Below are 13352 nucleotides of genomic sequence, written 5' to 3'. Positions count from 1 at the left end.
AGCCCTACAATTACAACAATAACTTGAACATTTACATAAATACTCTAATCTCCCCAGTTCTAAAATGAGAATGCTACTTCCTTTACAGGCTATTGAGAGAATTGCAGCCTAAATAAATGTATACAAAATGGCAAGGGAAAATCTAAAATGGACATTCACTCTCTCCATGACCTTCTTGATCTAGTTGACTAGAATCCTAATATTTCTTATTTCACTAAGAAGTACTGTTTATTTTTTAATACAAGAACATCTTTTCTATACTTCTGCATGATCATTGTTACTAAACTATTAAATCAACTCAATATTAATAAGTAATATTAATAAATATTGATCACTTACACAACAATGGAATAGATACCAAGAATGGGGAGCAGGTAACAAAAAGATCATGTCTCACTCATATCAGAAACAAAACACAGAAATGATCATATTGTAATAAGAGTTTAATGAAATGGGCAAAAAAATCAACCATTAAAAATGTATATAACAATAATTTTTAAAAGTTGATCCTGTTATGGTAGCATGTGTCTGTAATCCCAGGTACCAAAAGCCTGAGTCAGGAGGACTAGAAGTTCATCTGCCTAAGCAACATAGGGAGACCCTGTCTCAAGAAGCATCATGATGGCCCCCTGGTTCTGACAAGGTTTGCATGGGGCCAGGAATAAGGAATAAATGGACCTGTCCCAGATTCTTCTCCTAGAGGTCTGGGGCCACAGATCCATTCAATGGTTATTTCAAATTCTCTGAATTTGTAACTAAAATGAATCATCCATGGACTTAGTGAGTCACCTGTGGGGTCAGGGATACCCTAGTAGAGAAGGTCAAGTACAATCTTCTGACACTACTTTCCCCAGACCAATATGTTTAAAATAGTATCTCATTCTGGAGAACACACATTTGTCCTCTACTAAGTGTATCACTTCACCTTGAGCTCACACCTGTGGCTTTAGAAAGTGTACCCTATAATCCACATGAACTGAAGAATCCACTGGGCAGCAAAGGGTATGAGTGTGGGTGGGGGTACAGTAGGCCTCAATCTACAGGAACCCCTCCTAAAAACCAGACCACCTGAAGCCACAGGAGCATAAGACCTGCTGCTCACTCTAAAATATGCATCTGCAGAATCACTTGGGAAAGACAGCGTAAGGATGGGCACCAACACTGGAGACACAGGAGATACCCTAATCTAGGGTCAGAAAACTAGGGCATAGAAAACTATGCCAGTGCCCCATTCATTGGCATGTAGTCTTCAGTTGCTCTCATGAGTACTTGATATAGAGACAGTTACAGTGTGGCCTGCAGAGGCCTGCCACCCCTTACTATCTGCCTTTACGGAGAAAGTAAACAACTTGTGCCTACTTTATACCCTTATATGATGCTGGATCCTCAAGAGTTAGATGAGCCTAGGATCCAAGGTCAGAAGTCTATAGATGCTACTAAAGAAATGTATAGATGTACCATTGCTGTCAGGGGACAGACAGATGAGGAGGGTGGGAACACACGTTAAGAGAATAATTCTATGAAATGTCCCACTGTGCTGACTCCCACATGCTTTCTTCACCCCCACATGCTTTCTTTGCCAAAAGCCAATTTACCTGCAGCCCTGCCTAACCAAAGTGGAAAGGATATGTCTTATTCTTCAGCAAACTATTATCTACAAGGAAATTCAGGCAGGAAGTAACATTGACAAGAAGAACCCAAGTTATGTGTCCCTTCACAGACCAGATTCTGGAAGATAAAGATAATTCCTCCTAACCATAAAACCTGTAAAAATGATTAAGAATCCAGATAGAACCAGTCAGCATGGGCCAAGGTGACAGAGTTGTCATGGCAAAGCAGACTTGAAATTCTGATGTCACCCTGCTGTCAGTCAAAAGCCAAGAGGTGGGCCTGGTGGGACTCTCTGGAAACTTTCCTGCCCCCACCCCCCCAAAAAAGAACTGGAGCACAGGAGAGTGCTCTTTATCTCTCCCCTCTGAGAGGACCCACTCTCTCCCTTGAGAATGTCCCTTTTCCTACTTTGAGCAATATGTCTGAAACCTTTCTGAGTTGATCAAAAGAATCAGGATTTGAAGATGGGGGTCTTCCAGCTGCCTCAGTTTTTAGGAAGACCCCCAGCTGTATAACATCACCAGGGTCATTAGAGAAATGGGGCCCCTGCTCTTGCTTTAGGATCTTGGGTGAGGTGGGGGATGTTGCCAGTTGTGTCCTCAGGCAGAGGCATATGGTGCCAGGTGGTCCTGGTGGAGGTTAGGGTCCCTAGGAGGAAGGGAAGGTAGGGAGGCCCTGGATGGGGCGTGGCTAGATGAGAAAAGGAGTGAAGGGAGGTGAGCTGGGTGGTGGCTCACTGAATCACAGAAAAGTGATTGTGGCTGGTGGATGGTGAGGCTCTGTGGGCACATGTGCTGAGATCTCCAGGCAAAGTGTGGTGGGAAGTTCAAGAGTCAACAGCCTTGGGATGCTGAGGGTTTGCAGTGGGTGAAAGTCTGCAGAGCAGAGCTGGGTCTGGGAGTGTCTGTTGTCCTGACCCTGGGGGTATCACGCCCCTGTGCACGACCACACCTGGTCCTGGGGGTTGTGGCTCTGGCTGCGAGATGTCACCAGAGACTGCCAGCCTGTGGTCTCCTTCCCTATTGTCTCTCCCACCTCCTGCCCTTACTATTTCTTTTCTTTCTCGCTCCTCTGAGGGCCTCAGGAGAAGAGCCAGACACTTGCACCAGGTGGGACTGAACCCGCGGGGGCGGTGGAGGGGCCTGGGGAAGGACCCAGGCTCAGTCCCGAGATCTGGTGTCTGGACTCGAACCCTGTCCCAGTGATCCTCTGCCACACCCCTTAAATTGTAATCTGGGAACTCACGGTCGGCGCCGCCCAGAAACAGTCGGGCCGCACAAGCAGAGCCAGGCTGACAGAAAAGAGCCAGGTGAGGGTACCCACATCCATATCTGGACTAGACAGAGCGTGAGAGGGTGCCCTTGCGTGCGGGCCACGCGCGGAACGGGGCGCGTAATCCTTCTGTGTGAGGGACAGGGGCGGGCCGAGGTGAGGCCCGAGGACCGCGCACAGGAAAGAAGCGGGGCGAGGTGAGGCGCAGGGACCGCGCGCGGGACAGGGGCTGTCTCTTGTGCATATACAAATAGGTTCACCAAACCTGCATGTATGTAGGTTGCCTGATATGCACCACCACACACCACTGAGACCACGGAAACAGAACAGCCGAGTGCCTTGTAAATATGTAGAGCTGGAGAGGCTGCTTTTGAAGGATAGACTTGGAGAGATTCAGGTTGACCTAGAAACATCCCGAGTCATACGTTAGGCTTCAGACTTGGAAGCAATCACAAGTGTACAGTTGCCAGAATTCTGTTCCCAAGCAACTTCTCCCTCCTGGCTTCAGCGGTCACCCTTGGGTTGGCAACCTCCTGGCTGTCTTAGTTAGGATGCTTTCAACAATTGCAAGATCTTTACCCGAGATGATAAGGGGTGCAGAAATGCTCACATAAGAGGCAGCCTTGGGGCTGGGATGTGGCTCAAGCGGTAGAGCGCTCTCCTGGCATGTGTGCGGCCCGGTTCAATCCTCAGCACCACATACAAAAAAAAGATGTTGTGTCTGCCGAGAACTAAAAAAATAAATACTAAAAAAAATTTCTCTCTCTCTCTCTTTCTCAAAAAAAAAAAAAAAAAAAAAAAGAGGCAGCCTAGAGGTACCTCGCTTCCGTGATGGTGATGCACAAGCTCAGTGTCAGGAGGAAGCAGGTTCTCGCTCTCCACTGCAGGCCACACTGTTGGCCTCCTCCTGTGGCCTCCACACCATGACTGGGGGCTTCTTCATCTGAATTCAAGGAGAGAAGAGGACCCTGCCTTTCCCAGAAGGCTCCCCAATATCTTCTTGCCTCTCCTTTAGGAGAGGAGCACATGCCTATTCCTTTAAAATCAACCAGACATACCTTGAGATGAGGTCAGTTTCCCAAGTCACACAGAGAGGAGAGGAAGAGTTGCTGTGGAGTCAGCAGCCACATCTCCACCAGCCCCTGACTTGGTCTGATGAGCACCAGTGAGGTTCTCCCATCTGACTGCCCAGTCACCTTAGCTGAACTCACAGTCTGCCTTGAAAAACTGTTCATCCTCTCATATGCTGTATATTAATCAAAGATCCAAACTCAGACTCAGAAAGAGACCCTCAGCTTCTCCTATCCCTCCGCCTATTCCTAGCTAGCCATCAAGGTGAGCATCATGTCACCCTATCGGACCCCTCACCCTTCTGACTTGGATTAGCACCATACCCTCCTACATGGCCTGCTTGCTGCCAGGCCCCATCAACCAGGCCTCCACTGCTGCCAGGATGGTATTTCCAGGAGGTCTAAAGGGAAGGAGAGCTGCTATCCCTATGGACCTAACTTACTTTAGTATTTCCTATTACCTTATGGTAAATAAGTATTTCCTATTAACTTATGGTAAATAAATAGGCCCCCTTATTTATTAATCCAGGAAAATCAACTGGGAGTCTCATATTCTGGGATCATGGATCTGGATGAAAGGATGAATAAGATACATGGAGGTTGCCTTCATGGAGGTTTACAAAGTAGGGAACTATGAGGAAGTAACAAGAGGCCCCTGGAGAGAGGTCCTGAGAGAGCCACTGTTCCTAAAGTAAGTAAACAACTTGAACTTGGATGAAGAAGAGTCACAGGGGAAGGGGGGGAGCAATTAACAGAATTCCAGAGCTCTTCAGGGTCCAGAGGTCCTAAATATTCTAGAGCTCTTCAGTGTTCCCACAGCTCTCCAGTGTTCCAGAGCTCTTCAGTGTTCCCACAGCTCTTCAGTGTTCCCCCAGCTCTCCAGTGTTCCAGAGCTCTTCAGTGTTCCCACAGCTCTTCAGTGTTCCCACAGCTCTCCAGTGTTCCAGAGCTCTTCAGTGTTCCTAGAGCTCTACAGTGTTCCAGAGCTCTTCAGTGTTTCCACAGCTCCTCAGTGTTCCCACAGCTCCTCAGTGATCCCACAGCTCTCCAGTGTTCCCACAGCTCCTCAGTGATCCCACAGCTCTCCAGTGTTCCCACAGCTCTTCAGTGTTCCCACAGCTCTCCAGTGTTCCAGAGCTCTCCAGTGTTCTCACAGCTCCTCAGTGTTCCCACAGCTCCTCAGTGTTCTCACAGCTCCTCAGTTTTCCAGAGCTCTTCAGTGTTCCCACAGCTCTCCAGTGTTCTCACAGCTCCTCAGTGTTCCCACAGCTCCTCAGTGTTCTCACAGCTCCTCAGTTTTCCAGAGCTCTTCAGTGTTCCCACAGCTCTCCAGTGTTCCACAGCTCTTCAGTGTTCCCACAGCTCTCCAGTGTTCCAGAGCTCTTCAGTGTTCACACAGCTCCTCAGTGTTCCCACAGATCCTCAGTGATCCCACAGCTCTTCAGTGCTCCCGTAGCTCTTCAGTGTTCCCACAGCTCCTCAGTGTTCCCAAAGCTCTTCAGTGTTCCCACAGCTCTTCAGTGTTCCCACAGCTCTCCAGTGTTCCAGAGCTCTTCAGTGTTCCCACAGCTCTCCAGTGTTCCAGAGCTCTTCAGTGTTCCCAGAGCTCTACAGTGTTCCAGAGCTCTCCAGTGTTCTCACAGCTCCTCAGTGTTCCCACAGCTCCTCAGTGTTCCCCCAGCTCTTCAGTGTTCCCCCAGCTCTCCAGTGTTCCAGAGCTCTTCAGTGTTCCCAGAGCTCTACAGTGTTCCAGAGCTCTTCAGTGTTTCCACAGCTCCTCAGTGTTCCCACAGCTCCTCAGTGTCCCCCCAGCTCTTCAGTGTTCCCACAGCTCTCCAGTGTTCCCACAGCTCCTCAGTGATCCCACAGCTCTCCAGTGTTCCCACAGCTCCTCAGTGATCCCACAGCTCTCCAGTGTTCCCACAGCTCCTCAGTGATCCCACAGCTCTCCAGTGTTCCCACAGATCCTCAGTGATCCCACAGCTCTTCAGTGCTCCCGTAGCTCTTCAGTGTTCCCACAGCTCCTCAGTGTTCCCACAGCTCTTCAGTGTTCCCACAGCTCTTCAGTGTTCCCACAGCTCTCCAGTGTTCCAGAGCTCTTCAGTGTTCCCCCAGCTCTCCAGTGTTCCAGAGCTCTTCAGTGTTCCCAGAGCTCTACAGTGTTCCAGAGCTCTCCAGTGTTCTCACAGCTCCTCAGTGTTCCCACAGCTCCTCAGTGTTCCCCCAGCTCTTCAGTGTTCCCCCAGCTCTCCAGTGTTCCAGAGCTCTTCAGTGTTCCCAGAGCTCTCCAGTGTTCCCACAGATCCTCAGTGTTCCCACAGCTCTTCAGTGCTCCCATAGCTCTTCAGTGTTCCCACAGCTCCTCAGTGTTCCCAAAGCTCTTCAGTGTTCCCACAGCTCTTCAGTGTTCCCACAGCTCTCCAGTGTTCCAGAGCTCTTCAGTGTTCCCACAGCTCTCCAGTGTTCCAGAGCTCTTCAGTGTTCCCAGAGCTCTACAGTGTTCCAGAGCTCTCCAGTGTTCTCACAGCTCCTCAGTGTTCCCACAGCTCCTCAGTGTTCCCCCAGCTCTTCAGTGTTCCCCCAGCTCTTCAGTGTTCCAGAGCTCTGCAGTGTTCCCAGAGCTCTCCAGTGTTCCAGAGCTCTTCAGTGTTTCCACAGCTCCTCAGTGTTCCCCCAGCTCCTCAGTGTTCCCCCAGCTCTTCAGTGTTCCCACAGCTCTCCAGTGTTCCCACAGCTCCTCAGTGATCCCACAGCTCTCCAGTGTTCCAGAGCTCTCCAGTGTTCCCACAGCTCTCCAGTGTTCTCACAGCTCCTCAGTGTTCCCACAGCTCCTCAGTGATCCCACAGCTCTTCAGTGTTCTCACAGCTCCTCAGTTTTCCAGAGCTCTTCAGTGTTCCCACAGCTCTCCAGTGTTCCAGAGCTCTTCAGTGTTCCCACAGCTCTCCAGTGTTCCAGAGCTCTCCAGTGTTCACACAGCTCCTCAGTGTTCCCACAGATCCTCAGTGATCCCACAGCTCTTCAGTGCTCCCGTAGTTCTTCAGTGTTCCCACAGCTCCTCAGTGTTCCCAAAGCTCTTCAGTGTTCCCACAGCTCTTCAGTGTTCCCACAGCTCCTCAGTGATCCCACAGCTCTTCAGTGTTCTCACAGCTCCTCAGTTTTCCAGAGCTCTTCAGTGTTCCCACAGCTCTCCAGTGTTCCAGAGCTCCTCAGTGTTCCCAAAGCTCTTCAGTGTTCCCACAGCTCTTCAGTGTTCCCACAGCTCTCCAGTGTTCCAGAGTTCCTCAGTGTTCCCACAGCTCTCCATTGTTCCAGAGTTCTTCAGTGTTCCCACAGCTCTCCAGTGTTCCAGAGCTCTCCAGTGTTCTCACAGCTCCTCAGTGTTCCCACAGCTCTTCAGTGTTCCCACAGCTCCTCAGTGTTCCCACAGCTCCTCAGTGTTCCCACAGCTCTTCAGTGTTCCCACAACTTATCAGTGTTTCCACAGGTTTTCAGGGTTCCCACAGCTCTTCAGTGTTTTCAGACCTCTCCAGTGTTCTCACAGCTCCTCAGTGTTCTAAAGCTTTTCAGTTTTCCCTCAGCTCTTCAGCTTTTCTACCGATTGAGCTGTTTTTCCTTAACCCACATTGGAAACTAGACAGTGAACATCTTTAAAAAGGAAGAATGTGTGTCCTTGAACTTTAATCCTTGGCACAGACCCACCCCTGAAGCCACAGGAGGATGGAAGGGTTATGTTGAAGACCCTACCGGGAGTTTTTTTTGTTTTGTTTTGTTTTGTTTTGTTTTTCAGAGAGAGAGAGAGAGAGAGAGAGAGAGAGAGAGAGAGGGGGGGGGAGGAGAGAGAATTTTTTAAAAAAATATTTATTATTTAGTTTTCGGTGGACTAAACATCTTTGTTTGTATGTGGTGCTGAGGATCGAACCCGGGCTGCATGCATGCCAGGCGAGCGCGCTACCCCTGGAGTTTGTTTAAGTAGATAAATATAATTTGTGTTTCTCACTAGAAATCAACTTGTGTTAAACCTGCAAATACTTTTCTAAAGATATTTAGTAGATTCTAGACAAAGATCTATTCTAAGGAGATTCCCAATCTATTGGTTATCTATTTGTTGTAAGCTGTCTTTTAGAAAATGTGTGTGGCATTTTAAAAATATAACATATTTTGATTTTTGCCCAGGAAAGCAGTTTCAAGTAAGCAAGTTGCACTAAATGCCTTAATGAACAGTGCTATTTCTCAAAACTCCACAGAACCAGCCAATATTTTCAATGAAACAAGAATTGGCTTTGAGATATATTTTCATATGGCGATGGTTGTAATGAGTGAACTACAGCCATGTGAACGAACCATCCCTTTGCAGCATCAGTGAGACTTTTTAAGCTTATCACTTGGCCTGGTCACAGAGAAATGAAAGCATGGAGTGTCCACAATTGAACTGCAGTTGCCTCTGGATGCCCTTTGGGTTCTTAGGCCAAATTTTTATTTAGCTGGAGTCCCTAGCTTTTTATTGGACATTCAATATCTAAATTATACAAAAAATAATTGTGAAAATATTATTGCTTTTATTTTACTATGCAACTAAAATTTCTGAAATATATGTCTTATATAGAGCAGTGGGTAATCATTTTAAAAAGGAAAACAAAAACTTAAAAACAACTTATGGGAGAAGTTCTCTCTCCTAAAAAGCTTTTGGCCATTCCATGGCACCTAGCTATCATTGCATGCATTCAGTTCTATCTGTGATGCCAATGGCTACCCGTGGACTCTGTGGTAGGCATTCTCCACCTCTCTAGAAACACAGAAAGACATGTGATGTGCTCTAAACTCATGGATGTGGTCATGCTTTCTCTAAGGCAGCCTAGTCACATATCTTCTTTCCATTTTCTGCTTCGTGGAAATGAACCACAGAGACCTGGCAATTCATCTTTCCATTGTAAACAAATCCTACCTGTCTTAGAACTTTGTCAAGGCAGAATTTTTGTCTGCAAATTTCTTTTCCCGTTGTGCCCAGGAGATTGTCCTGTTTGTGGAAAAACCCAGCTTGTTATCAGTAGGGCTCAAATTACTAAACTTATACAGATAATCCAAGAGGAAGCAAGGATACACATAGCAAAATTGTAAATAACCAAGAACATGTGGTTAATGTTGTGCTTAACTGAGTTGCCCCATCCTAGTAAATGGGGCAACACAGCTCGAGATCTGTGGGTAGAGATCCTCCAGTTACCCCAACTCAATGTGGACACTCAGTGTCACACTGGGTCCCTACCTATGCCAGGAACAGCAAACAGAGGCATGACCTCACTCACAGCAGCAAACAGTGGCATGGCCTCCCTAGCAGCCGTTGAAGGCAGTCAGAATGGCACAGAGTATTGGGAGACTCCTTTTGCCCAGGTAAGTGTGTACTGTATGCAACAAGCTGTGACTCTGCGTGCCCAGGCTTCTGAGGGTGACGAGCCCTATCACATTCTACAGGAGGAGTGATCCCATGGCGATGGGCACAACGTAACCAGTGGCCACTTTTGCTCACCATTCCATCACATGGCTCTATAATCAATATTAGTCATGCAATGTACACAGAGGACATGGCAAGGCTCCCTAGAGGGTGGACACTCTCCCCAGGTCAGAGTCCGTCTGCTCAGGCAGATCCCTGATCAGCTTGCTTGTCTTCACTTTGGAGACCCACAGTTTTCCTGAGCAGAGGCCAGCATCAGAGCAGCAGGTCAGATATTCGAGAGTCTCCCCATGCTTCCTTCCCTCTGAACCCACAGTGCAGGCTTCTCTGGCTTTGATTAAACCTGTCCTGTGTTCTGAAATCTTTCTTACCTAGCATCTTCTAAGCTAATAAAAATGTTCCAACTGAGCTCCCCTTGAGGCTTCCTTGATGGGAGATCCCACTGCAGCTGTGCGGGAACCACAGGGCATGAGATCAGCCATCCTCCCTGTTCTGCAGGAGGGCACAGGCTGGGCTCCTTCACCATCTGCAACTGAATCTAAAACAGCCCCACCAGAGGCAGCCCAGAGGCCTCAACTACCCGTGAAATGCTGCATTATTTAGAAAACATAAACACATTGGGCTGGGGATGTGGCTCAAGTGGTAGCGCACTCACATGGCATGCGCCGGGCTCTGGGTTCGATCCTCAGCACCACATAAAAATAAAATAAAGATGTTGTGTCCACTGAAAACTAAAAAATAAATATTAAAAATTCTCTCTCTCTCTCTCTCTCTCTCTCTCTCTTTAAAAAATATAAACATGATCTTGTCTTCGTTCCTATAATAGAATTGCCTGCTTCCTTAGAAATTCCAAAGTTTCCAGGCAACATCATGCTCTACCTGTTCGAAACAAGCAACAAAGAGAGAGTTAAACTGATAGAATTGGTAGGCTCATTGGGGGAAAATTCCCAACACTTAAAAAAGATTTATCTATACATGACAGCGGAATGCATTACAATTCTTACTGCACATATACAGCACAATTTTTCATATCTCTGGTTGTATACAAAGTATATTCACACCAATTTGTGTCTTTATACATGTACTTTGGATAGTAATGTCCATCATATTCCACCATCATTTCTAACCCTTCCCACCCCTCTGCCCTATCTAAAGTTCATCTGTTCCTCCCATGCTACCTCCCTCCTCCCTACCCCACCATGAATCAGCTTCCTTATATCAGAGAAAACATTCAGCATTTGGTTTTTTGGGATTGGCTAACTTCGCTTAGCATTATCTTCTCTCACTCCATCCATTTACCTGAAAATGCCATGATTTTATTCTCTTTTATTGCCGAGTAATATTCCAGTATGTACATACGCCACATTTTTTTATCCATTCATCATTGAAGGGCAACTAGGTTGGCTCCACAGTTTAGCTATTGTGAATTATGCTGCTATAAACATTGATGTGGCTGTGTCCCTGTAGTATGCTGGTTTAAGTCCTTTGGGTATAGCTGGGTCAAATAGTGGTTCCATTCCCAGTTTTCCAAGGAATCTCCATACTGCTTTCCATATTGGCTGCACCAGTTTGCAGCCCCACCAGCAATGTATGAGTGTACCTTTTCCCCCACATCCTTGCCAACACGAATTGTTGTTTGTATTCATAATAGCTGCCATTCTGACCCCTCACAATCAGATAGAGCACTAATCTCTAGGGTATATAAAGAACTCAAAAAGCTAAACTCACACACAAAAAAACAAATAACCCAGTCAATAAATGGGCCAAGGACCTGAACAGACAGTTCTCAGATGATGATGTACAATCAATCAACAAATATATGAAAAAATGTTCACCATCACTAGCTATTAGAGAAATGCAAATCAAAACCATTCTCAGATCTCCTCTCACTCTGGTCAGAATGGCAACTATTATAAATCCCCAACACTTACACACTGCAGATCCTCTGAGCTTCCTCACCAAGCAGCAGCAAACACACCACCTAGACACTGCGGAGGACCACGCCTGAGTCTGTTTAGATCCCGCCACAGGGTAACAGACCAAAGAGACACAGTGGCCTCGGCTGGTTAGCCTGGTCACCACCACAAGACTTTCTTGGTCCCGCCCACCTGCCACTCCAACCAAGTCCCTCACACCACGCCTGTCCTCATCCTCCCAGTTGGAACAAAATCTATCTAATTAGGACTCCCTGGACACTGGATTCTCTTGATTTCCTTTGTATTCTTCTCCCAGTTACAATGGCAGTGAATGAGGTTGATACCTACCACATGCCTCAGATTTAAGCTTGTGCTTGGCCAGAGTCTCACACAAGCTGCGATGTCTTAAAGCTCACTAAGGCGTGGCCCTGGCCAATCCCTCTGCACTGTCCCTTAGTGGCCACCATGACCGTCACTGCTCACCGACCTCTGCTTTGCCTCCATCCCTCCAGGCTGAGAGGAAATGCCTTCTGCTTTACGGATCTCCCTGTGTTCCCAGCATGTCACGTCTCAGTCCCAAAGCCCATATTCTGCTGCAGTCAGGACCACGTGCAGATGCTGAGTCCCAGGCCCAGCGCCACCCCTGCTTCCCACCTGTGTGGTGGGTGCTTGGCGGCCTTTGGCAAAGTGCCTGCCAGATCTTGGGATCCTAAGTGTGCAGAGGTTAAAGGACTGGGCGGGTGTTTGCTCTCAAGCCTGTGGCCTTCCATAAACCATTCCAGCCGGCCTCCCACCCTCCATTCCCACGCCCCCCAAGAGGAGGTGGGGTCTGAGCATCCCTGATGCCCAGCAGCAGTCTGTCCCCCCCTCAGTCAGCTCAAGTCACTTGGTGACTTTAGCACTTCCTGGTATCTGAAAGCAGGTTGAGAGAGTGCCCTAACATTTCTTTCGACGTTGTTAAGAGACTTGTTTTGGAACAACCCCAGAAACAGCTCCAACTCAGGGCTGGGGGCAAGTGCCAGGGCATAAGATGTTTTATATTCAGAGTTTCTTCACATCAATGAGATCACTGTGCAGATGGGCCCTTCCTCTTAGGTTCCTTTTTTCAACTATATTTTGCTTGCTTCACTGCGATACCAGAGGAATTACTGCAGCCCCGAACCTCTTTCTGCACAGTGGCCAGGAATGCACTTCTTACAATATAATTCTGGAGGGACGATGGTTACATTTCTGGGGAAGCTTTCTCCCACCAAGTAGATAGGACAGGCTCTGATCAGCCTAGGAGTAGCCCTGGGAAAACTGGAGGAACAGCCCCTATGCTTCTGCGGAACTTCATCCACTACCACACCGGTGCTAGGACACAGCAGCCCAGGTCTGGCTGATCAGCTCATGGAAACACCTTGGTCCAGAGTCCTGTGCCTAGACCTCTCTGTCCCTGGGAACATGCCCAGGCACCTACAGAAAACAGGGAAAACTGCAAGACACTAAAAGCCATCAGAGCTAATAGGTTCATAGATATTCTAAAATCTTCTCGTCAGGTCACTTTCAGAAGTGTTCAGGTTTAATATTCAAGCTGGAAAACTTTTCTTCAAAAGCAAAATTGCAGAAAGCCAAATATACACGGAAGTCAGTCAAGAGCTGCTGTAGGTAGAGCCCTTTCTTCTTTCAGAGGGGAAGCTGAAAATCCTGAGACCAAACAGCACCCCTCTGACTCTGTCTTCCTTTTGCAGATAGGAGCTTGAGCCCCAAAGGAGTCAACATGTCCAGCGTTGCTCAGGGAAGTGATGACAAAGGTCTAATTCTCTTCAGAGGTGTGTCTACTGTCACTAGGCCTGGCACAGACCCTCAGAAGGCCTGTAATAAATGTTAATTGCCTGAATACAGCAATTTATCCTAGGGTGTGAATGACTGATAGCATCTTTACACAAGACTCCTCTTAGGGGTATTTACTTTTATTTAAACAGAATTCAGTTTTTTTTTAGATCAAAGAAAGGGACATCTAGGAGCTAATACATAGATGTTATCAATAGGCCTGT

The sequence above is a fragment of the Urocitellus parryii genome, chromosome 7 (assembly GCF_045843805.1).
Source record: "Urocitellus parryii isolate mUroPar1 chromosome 7, mUroPar1.hap1, whole genome shotgun sequence".
NCBI classification, from domain to species: domain Eukaryota; kingdom Metazoa; phylum Chordata; class Mammalia; order Rodentia; family Sciuridae; genus Urocitellus; species Urocitellus parryii.
Note: the sequence above shows the minus strand (reverse complement) of the source record.